This window comes from Pangasianodon hypophthalmus, chromosome 29, assembly GCF_027358585.1.
Source record: "Pangasianodon hypophthalmus isolate fPanHyp1 chromosome 29, fPanHyp1.pri, whole genome shotgun sequence".
Lineage (NCBI taxonomy): Eukaryota > Metazoa > Chordata > Actinopteri > Siluriformes > Pangasiidae > Pangasianodon > Pangasianodon hypophthalmus.
Window position 1 is genome coordinate 10489669 of NC_069738.1, and position 14141 is coordinate 10503809.

A 14141-nucleotide genomic window follows, 5' to 3' on the forward strand; every position below is an offset into this window, starting at 1 on the left:
GGGAAGTGGGTGAAGTGTGCAAAGATTCTGATGACATCATCACTTTAATGGAGATCCTCTTGTTCTCTTGCTATATTTGGCTTAAATCTGTGTGTGTGTGTGTGTTTGTGTTTTTGTGGTTGTTTGGTTTATTGTTGAACAAGAATAACGCAACCCAGTTACGCAGAGACTTATTCATTCAATAAGCTTTGTTCTTTTGTTTGCGGTCTTCTGAATTGCAAACTGCTTCATTGCCTCTCGCCAGCTTGTATATATATTATAGCTTGTGGCTAGTTGCACCTGATGGATGGCAGGTGGTCTTAGGCCTCCTGAGAAGATTATGCAATGTATCTTGTTAGCAAGTGTTTGCTTGCTTGAAATAAAACCACATATCATTAGAATAAATAACAATAAAGCTAAAATAATTACCAACCAATTACAAGAATTTCTTTTTTTTAATAATTATGTGGCCATTCCAAATGCAGAATTTGTAGTGTTATGGTAAAATCTTCCAAGCTTAAAGAAAGTCTTGCCTGATCTTCACCTTTCTGAGGGATTCCACAAAGCTTCAGCTATGCTTAGCTCTGCCATTTCAAGTAAGTGGGTTTGGGTTAGAGTGGCGACAATTATCGACGTGGATTTTTATATGTGACGCATCATTTACTTAACCAACAACAGAAATGTGTTATAATGTACTTAGCACATGTACTTAGTGTACTTAGAATGTATATTGAAGCCAGCACTTGTACTATTGCACCACATAGCACTGTGTGCAAAACTGTTTTCTCAAGCCCCAACACTGTTAAGGCAGTTTCCCCCCCCCCCCATTTTCTCCCTAATGTGGTCTTGGCTAATTCCAACCCACCAGCCAGCTCTTCACATCATTCAACAGCTACCAGCCAGGGAGGGTGAATACTAATACACACGTCCTCGAAGATACATGAAGCCGACCAACTAAATCTTCTCAAACTGCTGCTCATGCTGCATCACATGGCAGCGTAACACACTTAAAGGAAAGCACTATCCATCCTCTTTCACGTACATAAACTCACACACTCCCATGATTAACTGGTATCATTGTGATTGACAAGAGAGAGAGTATTCCATCCCTCCCACCCAGACTGCAAGCCAATTTTGTGTCCTTGGCCCCCGGATGGCTGTGGCATCGTCAGGATACAAACTTGTGATGTCTGTTAAGCAGTTTTAAAGACAAAAGAACAGAAAAACTGATTTCATACAGGCATCTTGCTTAGATAACAAGAAGCCTAATGAAGTGGGAAAAAAAAGGTTCAATGTCATTTTGAGTGCAAATTTTGCAACCTGTGAAAGCATGACTGATACATATAGCATTGAAAAACAAAAAAGAGCAATAAACAAAAAATCTCAGTGGTACAGCCGTTCTTACGCATAAGCCACATTTACGGTGATTAGTCAATAAATTCACGTGAATATTTGACTGTTAAATGGTTTTTTTTTTCAGCTCTAGTGTAGGGGGTCTGTTATGCTGATATTCCTCAGCGATCTTCCTTTAATTGCAGGTGTGTGTGAGTCATGGAGGTTGCTCTGAGATGGTGTAATGCTGTAGATCCCCTACATCCTACTATGACACGGGTTTCACGGAAACCTGCATACAGGTTTACTCACTGTTCTTCTCATGAGTTCTCCTTCAGGCGTACGGTGCCGGTACTTTTGTAAATGAGAAATCTCCAACGAAAGTCTTTCTATCTCTGCTGCTCTCTAATGCAGTGTTTGTCATTAAAGTTCAAATAAAAAAAAAGCTGAAGTTGACTTTAATGTACTTTATCTTTGCAGTTTGTTATCATGGTTCTTCTGAAGCAATCCACATGTGGGCTTGACACTCTACTTGGCTGTTTTTTTAAACAATATTTGAAGTAAATTTACCGTAATCTATATGTAAATCTAGATCAACAATGAGCAAGCCAGAGGCGACAGTGACAAAGAAAACTCCCTGAGACTACATGAAGAAGCTTTGAGAGGAACTAGACAAATATTTACAATAAAAAATTGAGTCCACAAGTTTAAGAAGAGTAAATGTCATGTTAATTTTTAGAATCTATCAGGCCCATTATGTTTTTTGTTTTTTTTTTTTTGGCATTTCAGAGACTCGCACATATGCCTGGGATTTCACTCAAAGGCTTTAGTGTTGTACAAAATCTTCTGTGTTTCCTTTCTAGAAGAAAAGCTGCTTAGCTGCTGAACAAACTCTTATAAAACTATTTCTTAACAGGCTTCATATCCCAGTTGAAGCAGCGACTCTGGTGCCAGATGCTGAGTAAGCAGCTTCGGTGAGCTATTTCTTGTTGACAGTATCATCCTTGTTGATACAAACCTACAGTGATGTGTCTGTCACAGTGCCAGTGTGTGCCATCTTCATACCTTTCCTCGAGGCATCCCACTATTTGTAATAACACGCAGACTCTCCAGGGTTGAATTAACACCTGCACTGTTGGATTAACTGTTACACTTCCCACAAAGCGCGCTTGTTTTGCCTAGTCAGTGTGTAGTTATGCTGAGTCAGGTGTGCTGGGGCTGGAATAGCCCAGCTGCCTTGAGGAGAGGATTTGTAACCAAACCTGTGTTCTTGTAGACTAAACATCACAAAGTATGAAATGTTTGGGGGGGAAAAATGTTAATTTGATAACAGTGATATTCATTTGCATTTCATCTAATGTGATACAGTGTTCACAAATATACAAACACTGACCTGATAAATTGCTTTAAATATAATTTTAATGGATGGCTTAAGACTTTCATACACTACTGTACATCTGAAAACCATCTCTCTCTCTCTCTCTCTCTCTCTCTCTTTACCTTTTTCTCTCTCTCTGTGTCTCTCTGTAGCTCTTTGTCTGTGTCTGTTTCTTCTTTTGTGTGTCTCACTCCGTCTTTCTGTCTCTTCTTTTGTATCTCTCTCTCTCTCTTTCCATGTCTCTATGTTTCTCTTTCTCTATCTCTTCGGTCCGTCTCTATGTCTAGCTGTCTAGCTCTGTCTATCTATGTCTATATTTTCCTTTCTGTCTCTCTCTCTCTCTACCTCTTTTGGTCTGTATGGCTCTACTTCTCTCTGTATGTCGCTTTCTCTCTGTCTCTTTCTATCACTTTCTGTCTGTCTGTCTCTGTTTCTGTCTCTCTCTACCACTCTTTCTCTGTCTATCGCTCTCTCACTGTCACTCTCTCCATGTCTCTCTGCTTTAATTGGTCACATTTGGGGCCAACAGCTGGCACAGTTTTCAAGAGCATCAGGAAAATGAGGGGTGTGTGTGTGTGCGTGTGTGTGTGCGTGCATGCATGTGTGTGTGTTTGTGCATGTGTGTGTGCACGTGCATGCACTTTGCCTTTTCTGCTTTTTTGAACACTTTGATCTCCCTCCCTGTGGGACTCCCACATTTCGGCTAAGATGCTCATATCACCATTACTCCCAAGAACTCTGCCCATTTGAGTCACCCAGCCCTAACCCAGCTCTGATCATATTAATCAATAATGCATGTTCTACCTGTGTACATCAGCTGAATAATGGAAGCGACAGGGCCATTATTGAGTTTTTATGGTCTGTCGTGGGTTAGCTGTAGTTTTTTCGCTTCCTTGTGTTATCTCTAAAGTAAAGTGCTCAGTGCTGAATAATGTATCATAGTGTACACTACCGCACCACTCCCTTCAGCATTTAACACAGGTCCATTTCTGTTTGAGGCTGAAATGACATTGGGCCTCATTTTTCAAGCCGGATACAAACGGAAGAAATGTGGTACAACTGTGGTAAAAGCTGTAATGTGGAAAAACTTTCATATCCCAATCATGCTCCTGAGTGTATGTATGTAAATTTATGCATAAGAAGACTAGCCAAAGTAAACACTGACTTGATCGACTTCAAATCATATCATTTGCATGGATTACTGCACTTTTATATATGGAATATACTGAGTTTAAATCGCTTATTTTTATTACGTTCGCAGCATTTAACAGACGCCCTTATCCAGAGCAACTTATAGAAGTGCTCTCTGTAAGAGTCTCTATCAAAAACACATCCTCATGCTAGTTCACTAGGTCAGGGACTAATAGTACCATTGAGATCCTCATTGAAATATAAACCATTAGACCATTGAGAAAATGTAAAAAAGAATATAAAAAATAAAGAAAGTAAGCGTAAATAACTCATAAATTAGGACAAATAAAACTAATCATTCAATTATGACAGAAGAAATGTCAGCATATAAACGTAGGTCTGTCTGCACGGAGCCGTAAGCCGTAAACGAACGCCTCAGCTGATGGAAGATTTAGCGCTCACTAATTATTAATATATAAAATACTAATACGTTTTTTTATTGCCACAGAAGTGAGTTCAAATCATTTCCACTTCTGTTTTTCAACCTTTACCCTGCTTGTTCATTTCGTGCTCCCAGCTGCCTGTGCACTTGACCTTTTTTGGAGTTTTGTGGGCGTCACTAAATGCAAATGAGCTGTGTTGGGAAAGCGCTTTGCACATTACAGTTGATCAACGTGCCTTTCCGAAAGGTTTGTAAATCTGTCAGAAACTTTTCGTTTTAGCCTTTCACACAGCTTTACTCAGCGACTGATACATGAGGCCCACTGTTCGTAGACGAGCCGTTAAAACTGCACTTTCAGTAAGTTTTAAGTTTCATTAATATGATTATTATTAATGAAATGAAATGATATGATTTCATTAATATCGGTCTACACTGTTTAAATCTAATGGTTTACTCTGATCACGGTAGGATGGAAGAAAAGTGTGGAAGTACTGAAAGGTCAGTCTTGGTCTATAAAATGACATCTCTGTGTCATTTACTCAGTAGCAAACATTACTCACATATACAAAGCCATCGTTTTCAGTGCAGCAACATTTCCATACACTGTTTCTTTCCAAAGAACTAACAGCATGTTCATTTCACAACATAAGAATCTGTAGCAGCCTAGAGCATTGCACAGCTAATCACTTAAATGTGCGGAAATGTCAAAAACCAGGAACCCCCTTGAGATCTGTACTGGTAGGAAATCCCCTCTGGAAGGGGCCCCGTTTTGCTGTAGCGTGTCTGTAAATTAGTTTAAATCATTGTGCATGTGATGCTGTCAAAATGAAGGGAACTTACCGAAGAATTATCAGAAAGTTAAAGAAAGAAACAGTGGAGGAAAGAGGGAATGAGGACAGTAGTACGTGGTGGAGATGATGAATGAATTCATGAATGACTCACTTCTTTATTGTCAAGCAAGCAGGTAGGAAAACTGGGTCATGTTTTGGAGTTTAGAAGTTAGTTTTCTAGGTAGAATATGATATATTTCCCCAAATTATCTCAGTCTTTTGGAATATCAGGTATGGACAAATGATAAATTCATTAGCAAGCCCACTAGGGAGATAAAAGCTGCCTGGAAACTTGATTGACTAGGCTAAAACATGGTAGCTAACAATTTAATAACAATTAAATTGTTAATTGCATTAATACAGACTAAGGGAAACAATCATGTTTATGGTTATCTCTATCTAATGTAGCTCATCATGTTTTCTGTCTTGACAAAAAGTCAGTGAGACATTGTCCAATGTTTTAAGTATGAGATGTGGTGCTGTGTCCTCTGACCCCATAAATATTATTCGTACCTAGCTGGAATGTTCAAGTTCTGTTGACCGTGAGGTGACTGCATGTAGTAAGCAGGAGAGTTATATAGTATGCCAGCTTTGCTCCCAACTTTATTGTTTCCACATGCCTGTGTGTTCCTGATTCAGAAGAGTTTATTCGCATAGTAAAGCCGTTGTACCAACAGCCAGATTGTGGCTCGGCCGATGTGTGTAGTGCAGCAGGCGGTGGGATTCCGTAGTGAGCGCTATAGTTACAGCACTGAGGTGCATCACATCACATGACGCGGATTACATTTAAGCATTTATATAAAATGACAACGTTTGTTTTGCGAAAGTCAGTAAAGTTTTTTCCTTTAAGTTGCTAAAGCTACTTGTCTGAAGGCAACTACGGATAAAAAAAATTATAGCCTGGACACAAAATCTGTTTGTCCAGGATGCCCAGGCTACTCATCTGTCTACCCCTGATTATATAAAAGTTAGCATGTTAGCAAAGGTGCTATTTTTGAACTAATAAAGTGCAGTTGTGCACCTGATCTATGCAGTGTATATCTAGTGAGCTGACTGAATGTACCACATCATTTGCAAGCATTTACCCTGTGTTCACGCTAGAAAGCTACAGACTTTGTTCATTTTCTACGTACATGCATGACATGGAGCTGGGATTTTAGTAACAGTGGCAAGCAACAGAGTCACAGCACAACAAACCACATGTGAGTTGAGATTTCCTCAACTTTATGCAAAGTGACAAATCCAAATAATTGGCTCGAATGATGCTTTGGACAAATTGTACAGCACGTGTGAAATGTCTTTTTTTCCCCCTCATATCCCTACTTACAATTTTAGTATTTCCTCCCTGCAATTAGTTCCTATGTCCTACTCAAGAAATGGAAGAAAAACTTACAACCGTGGTTTCCTTCTTATTCTGTCATGTATGACCTTTCATTAAATGTGTATAGAGATGTTATGAAATAAAACAAAGCTTGGAAGGAAGTAGCACAGATCGGTGTCTCTGGCGAGTGTTTGTAGCTAGGACAGTTAGCTTGCTCTGCTAATCTGCTAATAGTGAATACGAAGCTAGACATGTAGCATGTAAAGCAAGCAAAAACCATCACACTTTTTCCACTTTTAAATTTGTTTTATAAAACAAATTAAATAGAATGTAAAAATGGAAAAAAGTGTGAAGGTTTTGAAAAGTAAGTCGACACGAGAGCACCAACCGAAACATTAAGCTACTAATGTGAGACAAGGCGAAGTGGGCGGAGCTTTCTTGGGTCAGTTAATAACAGAGAGTTCAAAACACCTACACAACTGTCAGTCACTCCCGATTCAAATGCAGTCAAGCGTATTTCTGAGTGAAAACTCGTAATAGTGTACTCCTATGCAAAAAAACACGCCGATGCAGAATATGTCATTATTTTAACGTATCTCTAGTCAAGAAAAGTTAAGACACACACTTTTAAAAACTATTATTATTATTATTATTTAAAAACAAGTATAGGCCATAGTCCTGCGTTTGCACTAGCGAGCGACGAGTCATTTTTGCGTAGGAGTACGCTATTACGAGTTTTCACTCAGAAATACACTCGATTGCATTTGAATCTGGAGTGACTGACAGTTGCGTAGGTGTTTTGAACTCTCTGTTATTAACCGACCCAAGAAAGCTCCACCCACTTCGCCTGGTCTCACATTAGTAGCTTAACGATTCGGTTGGTGCTCTCATGTCGACTTATTTTTCTTGTCGTTACTGCTTTCTTTCAAGATAAATGGAGAATGTTTAGTGTTCATTAATGAGCATATTTCTGAGTGAAAACTCATAAAGTTCAAGTGGAGTTTATTGTCATTTCAGCCATATACAAGTACATAGTGAAACGAAACAACGTTTCTCCAGGACCAAGGTGCTACATAAGACAACACAGAACTACAAGGGACCACATAAATTTATACATAAAGTGCACAAGTGCAAACATGTGCAGAAAGCACAAGACAGTACAAGACAGTATAATGACTACAGCGCTGACTTCTACGCAAAAAATACTCCAATGCAGAATGTGTAATTATTTTAACTTATCTCTAGTCAAGAAAAGTTAAGACACACACTTTTAAAAACTATTATTATTATTATTATTATTGTTATTAATTAAAAACTAGTATTATTCCTAATTCATAGTATAGGCCATAGTCCCGCGTTTGTACTAGCGAGCGACGAGTCATTTTTGCGTAGGAGTACGCTATTACGAGTTTTCACTCAGAAGTACTCTCGATTGCATTTGAATCTGGAGTGACTGACAGTTACGTAGGTGTTTTGAACTCTCTGTTATGAACTGACCCAAGAAAGCTCCACCCACTTCTCCTGGTCTCACATTAGTAGCTGTCATTGCTTTCTTTCAAGATAAATGGAGAATGTTTAGTGTTCGTTAATGCGAAATAAAATATGTCAATCAACTTAGCTAACATTAAACAAGTATATATTTAATATCAGTTAACTGTATTTATTAGGGATGCCACTGAAACCAAAATGTTTGGCTGGTAAAAAAACAACGGCACGTCAAATTTACTGCCTTTTTCATTTAGTGAAAGAGAACTTTAATGACTGTCTGCTCTTATTGTTCATCCAGTTTCAGCGCTGCATGCTCTCAGACAGGAAGGAAGTGGCAGTAGATGATTTATTTATTCAGTTTATTCTAAAGATCACAACCTGAACCAGTCTGTGATATACTCCTCAGCTACAAGTCATTCTGCAATTATGAATCAGTCTTGATTGCCAGGATGGACGTTGTGGTTTGTAGATAAGCATGGCTTCCTCTCGCCTTTGTGCTTTCTGTTCCACTGGATGTTGCCGCAGTATTTCATCATCTGAAATAACGGAAATCCTGAAGTTCTGCCCTTAATGACCTCATTACAAATAAAGGTGCTGCTAAGACAGTTGCAGACACACACACACACACACACACACACACACATTAAAAATGGACCATTGCCCTGGAAGACATGTTTAATCTTTTTTTTTTACCAGCAGGGGAGCTATGGGAATGTGCCAAGGCAACCTTTATATAGAAGAGAGAGAAATCCATTATGACTGAACACACTTTTTTACAAATGAAAAAATGCACTTGAGAAACTAATTCACATTCAAATATATGTAAAGCTCCAAAGATTCATATCTAGAGTTGTCTATATACTAGAGTGTCAGACATTAAAAAAACATCTCAAATGATCCAGAGGAATATCCAGAGGCACAGGAGCCTTTATTACGGCGCCTGAAATGTCATGTCAGTAATAAAGATCTTCATTTAAAGGTGTGTTAGTTAAGATTAGCCATGATTGGAGCTCTAGCGGTTCGGTAGGTGAAATACAACAACACCGGGAATCTTTTTTTTACTCCTCGAACCCGCTTCCCATTTCCGCCCATGTACACAAAGCCACGCCCCCAGAATTGACGGTTCAGTTAGAGCTAGCATTACTAAGAAGCATCATCAATAGTGTCACTTTTACGCAGTGAGAAAGGCTGTTAAGGGTATTGCCTTACTTTGTAAATGTAAATGTAAATGTTACTTTGTTATGTAAATATAGATGATAACATGAGAGAAGATATGATTACCTCACAAGTAGACAAACACCTACTGTAGCTGGCATTAAGCTCATATCGTACTTGGTAATTTTTGACATAGCATTACATTACGCTTAGCGAATTATCATCTGATCATGTTACCCAAGTACTCAAGTGCCCACTAAGCCATACGATAGACGGCACTATAGCCAACTTCTAACACTATAAACACGTGAATTTCAGCTCGTAATGATTTGCTGATGTGAGAATGGTCAAGAGTGCCTTCGCCGGCCTGTTTTTCTTCGTAAGGACTGTGAATGAGTTGCTGACGCTACTAGAGTTAGCTAGTTAGCATTGTTAGCTGCATGGGAGTTAGCTAGCATTATATAGGTTTCTATGAAGGTGCTTCATCCAAAGCATTAACTTACCTGGCTCTCTAAGCGATCAACTTTATTTATTATGTAAAAACCGAGTTTACATGCCTGTCCAGGAGTAAAGTCATTAATTCTGCGTCCAGCTTCATTTCCTTCACATTTTGGAAAACCTTGGAGAAGTTACAATACTACGTGTATTGTAATTAGGTTTTTTTTGGAAGCACTGTGTGGTTTTTGCTCACAGTAAAAGTATTCAGGTTCTTACTGGATTCCTCCATGTTTTCCTTTCCGAGCTCAGATGGGGGTGGAGTTTATGGGTGTCTGAGTAAGAATACTAAGGAGTCCCATGTAAACACAGACAAGCAGTCTGGATCAGGTTTTCTCAGCCACATAATACACTCATGCTAATGCCATTGTTTAAACAATTATTTCAGATCATGTGCTACATTGTGTACATTTCTCCAGAACTAGTAAGAAATAAAAAAATAACCTATTGCACCTTTAATCTTTTACTCCACTCATGGAGCTTACTGATTATTTCCTTGTGAGTGTCAGTGTGAGGAGAATTGTTGCATATAGTATAGTTCGCTCCATTAGACCCTGACGTCTGAATTACACGTTGTGAATTATGCATCATCTTTTTTCTGTCCCTGTTTAAAAATTCAATTAGCTCACAATTCTCTCTGCCTGCTGAGAATATTCCACTGAAGTTGGTTACAGTGTACATGCAGCTGTTTGTTAACGTTCTTGGCCAGTGACGCATGAACTCTGAGCTCGGTTTTGCCCTTTTTGATCAAATTTAGATGAGCATAAGTCACTGATCGTTCTGCCGGCTTGTTCCAGGAAAATCAAAGTCGAACGCTAAAAACATTTCTGTTATCGAGGGCTGGAGATGTGACCTCATGACCCATGAGGTTTTAAATGCAAAGCCACACACACATATTCACACACACGCACACACTTCTCTGCCTCTCTTGATGCTGAAAAATAAATGTAGCTCCAAAGCTCACTTCTCCACTAACTCTAGTCTAGTGTTGAGTGTGCATGTTTAGGTGGTGAGACTGATAGCATTGCAGCAGGTGAGCGCTTTGTATACGTGTTCTTTTGTTTCTCACATGGCCGAGGGCAACTCTGGAAACATGGTCCATTTAATATGTATTTGTTTATTCAATTATTCATTCAGCCTCAGCAGCAAATCATTGTTAGCTCTCTCTCGCTCTGTGTGTGTGTTTGTGTGTTTGTGTATTTTGTGTATGTGTGTGTGTGTGTGTGTGTGTGCAAACATTCCAACAGTTTTTGTTGTGCATGACGTAATTCCTGACACATTAAAAGAAAACAAGTCTGCCATCATGTTTATGGGTTGTTAGGCTTGGATTCGATTGCATTTCCTGTTAATATGTAGTGCAGTGAAAATTAATTTAATATTAAGGATGTGAGAACAAAGTGGTAAACATAATGAAAAGAGTCTGGAGGCTAGTGTGTGTGTTACTACCAAGAGAATGTCATTTTGATATGTTTAAAGAGGAGAATAGAGTTCAGAGAGAGAGAGAGAGAGAGAGAGAGAGAGAGATGGATGGAAGAATCCTGTGTATACACACCAGCCTAGGCAATCTTTGGGCAGACATTCAAACCCATTAGACAGATGATGATTTAAAACTGGCCTTAAAAGTGGCTGAAGCTGAATCTTTCCTCCCTCTCAGTAATAGGAAGCCTTGCATTACAGCATAGTTTTCTGCTGCTGAGCTCAACCGCCTGCTTGACTCCTTTCACATGATCTAATCGGACTAACTGGACATGCACAATTCAGCACAGTGTATAAGGCAACAGAAAAGACCTAGGTTTATTAATCAAGGCCTAGATAACAACTGTGTGGTCCTCACCAATGTCTATAAACAGACAACAAAAAAACACAACAGATTTCAACAGATGTCATTTTTTCCAAAAGGTAAACCTGAAAACCTGAACTGAAGCCAGTGTCTAAATGTTGGTTTACTTTTTGGGAAGAATAGACTACTACTGAAATCTGTTGTGTATTTGTTGTTGTTGTTGTTGTCGTTGTTGTTGTTGTTGTTGTTGTTGTTGTCTCCTTTCTTTATAGAAGCTGCTGAGACCCATACAATTGCTATTTAGGCCCTGATGAATAAAAATATACAAATGAAGGAGGGTGTACTTTCTTTTTGCCGTGACCGTAAGAGGAATTGGACTTACCAAGTGTTCACACACTTTTCACACATATTAATTCAATTCAACTCAATTTTATTTGTGAAGGGCTTTTAACAATGGACATTGTCACAAAGCAGCTTTACAGAAATAAATACATTCAGATTAAATTAAATCAGATTAAATTGTAAATATGTGAATTTATCCCTAATGAGCAAGCCAGAGGCGATGGTGGCAAGGAAAAACTCCCTGAGACGACATGAGGAAGAAACCTTGAGAGGAACCAAACTCAAAAGGGAACCCATCCTCATCTGGGTGATAACGGAGAGCGCAATTATAAATAAATCCCTTCTATAACTGTGTACTACATGGACAAATAGTGCAATTGTGCAACCAGTAAATTCATTACAGTTTTCACATGAAGTCCGGTTTGTTGAACCTATCCTCTGTCCACTGATGGAGACCTGAGTGCAAAACGGCTCGCAGCAACTGCAACCCCAAAGCCCCCACAGCAATCGCAGTCCCAAGCCATCACAGTACAACTCCCCATATGAGATCCCCAAGCCATCTCCATGGCCTCCAAGCGGCACCATCCCCAGCAATCCCAATGATCTATTATATATCATTAAGCTATAAATATATAAAAATCTGTGGTGCATTTCTGTAAATTTAGTGCAAGGACTGCATAAGATGGATCTGAACTGTACTGCATTGCAGCAGTTTAATACACACTGCTGACAGATTAAAGGAAAAGCTGCTGGCTCTGTTAGGCCCTTAATTTGCTGCCATGGAGAAGAGTGACTGCAAATCAACACAGTGTTCTTCTGACTGATCCCCGGCATCCTCTAATGAAACATTTCTACCCTGATGGGACTGGTGTCTTACAGGATGACTCCACCCCCGTCTACAGGGCATGAGGTCTCGCTGAATGGTTTGATGAGGATGCAAATGATGTCAATGTAAATCATATTCTATGGCCTGATTCCCCATGGGAGCAGTGTTGAGTGCTCCAGTACAGATCCAGAGGCTTGTAGAATCTATACCAAGGTGCACGGCAGCTCATGGTGGCCCAGTACCTTATATTTTTATGCTGTTTTTTCCTTTAATTTGTCACTTGTCTGTACATCCTGCTCATTTCACAGCAGTATAGTGTGTTATAGAAGAGCCAAAGCCTTATCAGTATTGTATTTTAGGCATGTACTATTGATCACTGCTATTATATACACTACAATATACTATATCATAGACTTCAAAACATCATCAGTAAAAGGAATGTGAGACATTTATATTTGCTTCCACTCTTTAAATACTACATTTCATTTAAATTTAAATTTAGTCAGAACATGTTGATTCATTTTCTATAACAGCAACTCTGACAGCGAGCTGTAATTCAGATCACAGGTTTATATCCATTAATGTTTCTGTAATAACCATAGTCTCAGTCGTTTTTGTTTGTCTTATTAACGTCGAAAGAAAAAGAAGAGGCTGGGGAGGGAACGACTATTTATAGCTATTAGTGATAACAGGCATTAATGACATTTCACAGCATTACATGTAACTATAAACAGATAAAAAAGAATAGATGGATGGATGGATGGATTGACTTTATTGTTCCCCAAGGGGAAATTTGGGAAAGTATGATGTTGGTTATTAATAAATTATAAATTGTAATTGTTGGCAAATGAGAGGAATAATACACATCAGGACATGGTGTTATTGGAAATAATCAACTTCAGGGTCAGGCTTTGTTGATTGATTTCCTGAAATAGCATGCACCGAAGTGTTTTATTCTTTACATGATAAATAATTTTTTTCCTTTAAACCTGTGATCAGCCTTTTTCATTAGGATTTGGACAGCATTATACATGCCCCAGTAACATATTTCTTGTATTTAATTCATATTCGTTCAGTCATTTAAGGGCTTTTTTTTTTTTTTCAGAAAGTGTTTTTATGTAGACACATACATGTCCATAACAGTGGACGTTTTCTTATCTTTAAAAAGGTTGTGATTTTTAATGCAATATGGACAGAATATCATAAGCCATGTGTGTCAAACTCGGGTCCTAGAGAGCCACAACTCCACAGATATTTGTGTTTATCCTTTCTAACACACCAAATTCAGTTATGTTAGTAAGGTATAACGTGCTGCGGTTCTCCAGGACTGGACACTGACACTCTTGTTGTCGTAAGACATGATAAAAAGTTAAGCAGTGAAAAGGTTTACATCCAAGAAGAGTTTGCATTTATGCCAGACTCATCTCAGTAAAATGTAGTCATTTTAATGAGTGATTGTATATAACTTTATATACAAGTTGGCTTGTGTGAATTCATATGAATGTGTAATAGTGACATCATCATATTCCTGCTAAAGTGTGGTATCATTTTTGGTATAAATGTTGACCAGCAAATGTTGTCCTGTTTATATGCAGCTTCCTTAAATCTATTTTAGAGTCCACATGGCAGCTTTCCCAGTTCC

At 38.7% G+C, this 14141-nt stretch overlaps 1 protein-coding gene across 6 annotated transcripts in view; it reads left to right on the plus strand.

Moving 5' to 3' along the window:
• thrb (thyroid hormone receptor beta) overlaps positions 1-14141 on the plus strand; it is a 119422-nt gene that overhangs the window by 67874 nt on the left and 37407 nt on the right. For 2 of the 6 annotated variants that reach the window (XM_026942419.3, XM_026942420.3), the window contains exon 3: positions 2228-2285. The exons of the other annotated variants lie outside the window; for them this stretch is intronic. The gene's annotated coding sequence lies outside the window, so the exon portion shown is untranslated. The remainder of the gene's footprint in view (positions 1-2227; positions 2286-14141) is intronic. 6 annotated transcript variants of the gene reach the window in all.